This window comes from Triticum dicoccoides, chromosome 7A (assembly GCF_002162155.2).
Source record: "Triticum dicoccoides isolate Atlit2015 ecotype Zavitan chromosome 7A, WEW_v2.0, whole genome shotgun sequence".
NCBI lineage: Eukaryota > Viridiplantae > Streptophyta > Magnoliopsida > Poales > Poaceae > Triticum > Triticum dicoccoides.
Genome location: NC_041392.1, coordinates 4,927,333 through 4,933,281, shown reverse-complemented (window position 1 = coordinate 4,933,281; position 5,949 = coordinate 4,927,333). Strand labels below are relative to the sequence as shown.

The following is a 5,949-nucleotide window of genomic DNA, read 5'->3' as shown; positions in this document are numbered from 1 at the left end:
TTCTCTATAGAAGAGGGAAAAGTTATACATAGATGCGTACCAAACACGAACACACTTACAGTTCTGGCTCACTGTCTAATGCCGGAACCAGTCATTGCCAGCGTATCGCTTAAAGGGGGCATGAAGTCTGGCTGACTCGCGGGACCCGCCCTCTTGTTCTCCTGCTTCCGGAGGTGTCACCACTTCTGAACTTATGTTGCAGGGTTCAGCTTCAATTTCGGCAGTGCCCTTCATCTTCAGTGTACATTCCTCTTCAGCTTCAGTTTTACGTTCTTCTTCAGCTTCAGTTTTGCGTTCCACTTCCGCACGTTCAGCTTCTGCACGCTTGGCGACGGCGTGATATCCACGTTTCTCCGAACGGCGTTGCATATGGGGTGTAACCCAGTCAGCTTGTTTGCCCGCTGCATCTAGAATGGAACTGTTAAATCAGGTAGGGATCCACACACGCACGCACGCACGCGCGCGCGCGCGCGCACGCACACACACACACACACACACCCCTCTTATGTTTCTTAGGTATGTGATTATTAAATGAGAAAGTCCACGAGTCTCATTCTTAAAAAATGAACCTTGTTATTTCTAAAACAAACACTCAAATGCCTATGACAAGGTGAATTGGCCTTTTCTCGAATAATCCCAATGAATGAAGGTTTAGTTGCTGGTATTTCTTACTCCCTTTTAAAAAAATTAGTATTTTCTGAAAAATAATGGGTGTGCATTTAGCGCCCCCTACTAGCATCAATGATATGCTCGGCATCTGCCCTTTTGGGTAGGAAAGCAATCACGGGATACTTAGTGGGTGCAACTTCCATATGTGGTCTCTACTAGGAAAATATATTATATTTGACAATAAAAATGTTTCTAATTCAGTGCACGTAATTTACATGGCCTCCTCCTTGTTCCGTCTGTGGCATTTGCTGCGGGTTGTAAAAAGTAGCTTGGGAAATCCGGTCAGGGAAAGTGTTTAGAATTTCAGACTAGGGCAGGGAACATATGAATTAAAGTAGGACGGTGAAAGACATAAGGCCAGTCATGGAAAATAAGAGATGATCCACAGGAGCAGAGAATATGTACCTGGCTGACGGGTGAACTTTTTCCAATACCAATCTTACTTAGTTCATTAACAATCTGGGCTATTGTAGGCATTCGTGTTCTATCATCCTCCACACATTTTAACACTATTTCAATGCATGTCCTCACTTGTTCAGATAGATGGGGCGACATTATTGCTTGGACCTGCATTCACCAATTTTCACGTACCTGGTTAATTGAAACATAATGCCTAAAAAGGTTAGTTATGGTGGCAAAGAGATTGGTCCACAAGAGAAAAAGGATATGTACCTGACCTACTGGTGAACTCTTAGCAATACCAATGTTACTTAATTCCTTCACAGTCTGGGCCATCGTAGGCCTTCGAGTTCGGTCATCCTCCACACATTTTAATGCTATTTCGATGCATGTCCTCACTTCTTCAAATACATGGGACCGCATTGTTGCTTGCAGCCTCACTTGCCATTTTTTACATACCTACATATATAATTGAAACATAATGCCTAAAGAAGTGTGCACGAACAACGTAGGGATGAGGCACAATAAAATACATGTGAAAAAATGTTTTCCATGATACTGGATCCTTTTCCTTACATGCTCAATAAATTCTTCCCGACGGGTGTGTGCATAGTTGGAGAAGCCCTCCTTTCCCGCCATCATTTTTATGATTATGACCCCGAGACTAAATACATCAAACTTCTGACTGATCAGATGTTCGTTGATGTATTCTGGTGGCATGTATCCACTGCAATACATCAAAAAAATTCTTTTTACATGTCCAAGAAAAGAAGTTGATTAAATATTTCTGAATAACTAACTTACTATGTTCCTTTAATAACTCCAGATGTTGTCATATAGGTTTGCGTTGTATCAAAGAGTCTTGACAAACCAAAATCACCAATTTTTGCCACCATATCCTTATCCAGCAAAATATTTCCGGGTTTTAAGTCCAGATGGTAAATGGGAGGAACTTCATTATGAAGGTAATGTAAACCCTCACATATTCATCTTATTATTTTGTAACATTTGTCCCAATCAAGTTTGCAGAATTCAGCTGTATAAGTAAATGATATATTAGTATTATCAAGTATGTTGTCTCTAAGACATAATCCACCATACTGCCTGATTTCCACAGCCTAGATGCTACAAAAAATGATCCATTATCTCCCTCAACCCTAACATATATCTCCTTTCTTGTTGGTTGCTACTCAACTCCTCACCGAAGCATGAATCATATGTATGGATCCAAGGGTGAGTAAATAGACCGTGTTTCCCTCCTTACATAGTTGATTATGTTGTAAGAAATTCAAATATAATTTATTGCAACTAGCGCAGAATCATACCTGAAAGTTGATCGTCAAGGCTTCCTCGTTGCATGTATTCGACACAAATCATTCTTTCTATCACACTAGCAGAAACATGTTTTCCTTCGTGCTCAACAATTATTGGTGATGTATGGTGGCAGTAGCCAACTAACCGTACAATATTTTCATGTCGGGCCCTCATTACATTATTAACCTCTTTCTTAAAAAGCTCGTCATCAATCGGCAACGTTTGATGAAGTTTCTTAACAGCAATCTCTTCTCCATTGTCCAACACTCCCTGTTGAAAATCTTTGTTTTATGCACATCATTCTTGTATTTAACAGTAGGGTTCATATGAAAGTCAGAAGATGAAGCAATACCATACCTTGTAAATAACTCCACATGCACCACGGCCAACTATGTTCTGCTCAGAAAAAACATTTGTTATATGTTCTAAGAACTCGAATGCAAACTCCCTTATCCTATATAGATCACCTACAGATGAGCACTCAACAATATCAATCTTATTCATTCTTTGTATGATCTCATTTATACTAGGCCTGTTCACTTGATTGGACTCCACGCATTTTAGAGCTATTTTGATGCATGTTTTAACTTCGTTTGAAGTACGCTTCGATACTGTGCCCTGCGTCCCATTTACCCAGAATCCATGTACCTGCAGAATTGAAACATTTCCTTAGCATGCATGCCTAGATGTATTGCACAACCTAATATTTGTAAAAAAAATGTTAATTTCACAATATAGGTTTTTTTCATACACGCTCAATAAATTCTTCGGGAGGAACGTCTGCACATTTGGTATAGCTCTCCTTTCCTGCCATTATTTGCAAGATTATGACACCCAGACTGAATACATTAAACTTTGGTGTGATGAGCCGTTTACTGATGTATTCCGGTGGCATGTATACACTGCATAGTACAAAAAGAATTTATTTTCACAAAAAAACTCATAGAAGAATTGGATTACTTTTACTTCTCATGGCTGTTAAGTGTTGACGTACCTTGTTCCCATAACTTCTGATGAGCTGGGGGTCTCTATTGTATCAAAGAGTCTAGAGAAACCAAAACCTCCAATTTTGGGCATCATGTCCTTATCCAGCAAAATTTTGGTAGGTTTTAATTCCAAATGCCAAATAGGCTCTTCGAATCCTTTGTGAAAGCAATGTATACCCTCGCAGATACCCTTAATTATTTCGTAACATGTGTGCCAAGCAAGCGCACATGGTTCATCTATAGAAGTAAACAAAATGTGTATTACCAGGATGTAAAGTTTACGGAACATCAATTTTTTGTGCATTAAAAAATGATGGTGTAAGTAGAGCATAATCATACTAGAAAGATGCTTGTCAAGGTTTCCTCCCTCCATGTATTCAGAGCATAAATATCTTTCTTTTACTCGAGCAGAAACATGCTTTCCATTGTGCTCAACAAGCACCTGTGCTGTATGATGGCAGTAACCAACCAACCGTATGGTATTTTGATGTCGGACCCTCATAAGATTATTAAACTCGTTTTTGAATTCCTCGTCATCAAGTTCCGACATGAGATGAAGCTTCTTCACAGCAATGCATACCCCATTGTCCTGCACTCCCTCTTAAAATATACTATGTATTAAGTCACCATTGCTAAGTGTTCCGGAGCTGTTGCAGCCTTTATAAGCTTTTCTATGTGTGGGACAGAGCATATGGGTGGCTCTGCTGAGAACTTTAATCACAAAGATGGTATTGCAGAAATTGGATCTTCTGTTATCAGCTCCATACTAATGAAATTTGGAGCGATTATGCACTCCCGAAATAAATCATACTACTTAGTACCTTGTAGACTAGTCCATGCCGACCACGGCCAATGATGCGCTCCTCGGAGAAATTGTCTGTGATGCTGTTCAAGAACCCGACTGTAAACTCGTACCGAGGAGGAGGAGGAGGAGGAGGAGGAGGAGGAGGAGGATAGGGGCAGGGGAAGGGGTAGGGGTAGGGATAGGGATAGGGACATTCCACTATTTTGGGAGGAGGACGAGGAGGAGGAGGAGGAGGAGGCCTCCTTCTTGGCGTTCATCTTGGCCTCCTTCTTGCCCACAACATGGACCGAGACGATCTCTGCATTCGCAAACAACCTTCGCAGCTTGCCCACAACATCGACGGGGTCGACGACACCGGTGACCGTGATCATCCCGTCCCGCGAGTCCGCAGCAATCGAGTCGATACCTTCACGTCAAACGAATTCAGGAATAAGACTGATGAGACATAAACCTGGATCACAGGATCAGGGAAGTAGTAGCGGTAGTACGTACCATGGAGAGTGGAGACTGCTTTGAGAGCCTTCCGCTGCTGGCTGCTGTCGTTCAGCGACACCTTCATCACCATCTTCCGCTGCGATCCCCATAGAAAGAACAAACGAGATGAGCAACCAATTAACCCATGGAGCAACCAATTAACCCATGGAGCAACCAACAATAGCTACGGATCAGCAAGATTTCTCAGGTAAACTCACCTTCATCATGGCGGCCAGCAATCAAGCTAAGCCCACGGGGTAGAGAGAGGGGAAAGTGGAAGGGAAAATTGAAGTCGGCCGAAAATCCTAATGGTGCTCAAGTGGACAGAGTACTGCAAGTAGCCAATTATTGGCGACGAAAATATCTTGCCATCCGCAGCATGGAGGACTACCTACAGCACTCCCACCAACCGCGCGACCACCAACGTGATTAGCTCTTTTAACGGATTTAGAGCATCTACAGCCCAACTTAGCAAATCCGGTCCCTCAAACACCCACTGACGCGCCCGGACACGTCCGCAGGCACTGACCGGATACCCCTCAAATAATGCAATCTACATCCGGATATCTCAAATTAGAAATCTCAAATCCATATTATTACATACAACGTGAAACATAATCTAAACGGAGCTCGTCCGTCCCTGCCATGCCCATGGCCGACGGCCGGCTGTGCTCTCGAGAGTGTTCGCCTGGTCGCCGGCAAGTTAGAGTAGAGTATGGGATACGGGCCGGCTCACAGGACTCAAGGCGCCGCCATCTCCCATGCCCCACTCTTTCTCATCGTTGCTAAATAAGTGCATGCAACTCAGCCTATAATGCCTCGTTACAATTAAACAGGCAGTGATACGCAGCAAAAATCACACTTTCATCATGTCTCCTCAAGATCATGTCGACTGCAGCCGAGCCATGCACCGAAGAGAAGGCCCCATCAACTGATAGTGTAACCCGATTTGTCGGCGATGGTGACCACAGGCAACATGTTGGAAACCACTACAACACGAGTAGCCGGGCCTTCCTCCATTAGCGGCATCTTCTAGATGAGAATTAAGTATTGCACAGCATATGTAAGTTCTCTAGATTCATGCAAAACTTTTGTCCCAGGCGCGCGCAGCTTTTTTTTTTTTTGAGACAACGTCGTGAAGCTTTATTAATTCGTCACAATGTTTACAGGGACGGATGGTAAATTCCCGGGGTGCCCTAACCAAACATGGCGGCCATCACCAAGAGAGAGAGCATGCTTCGCTAGGTTGTGAGCTTCATAATTAGAGCTCCTAAATTCATGACTAAAATTGCAAAAATCAAA

The 5,949-nt window shown here is 42.8% G+C and overlaps 1 pseudogene; it reads right to left on the bottom strand.

Moving 5' to 3' along the window:
* Positions 1-663: 663 nt before the first annotated feature.
* On the bottom strand, positions 664-4,953 carry LOC119327461 (annotated as a pseudogene).
* Between the last annotated feature and the right edge of the window lie 996 nt (positions 4,954-5,949).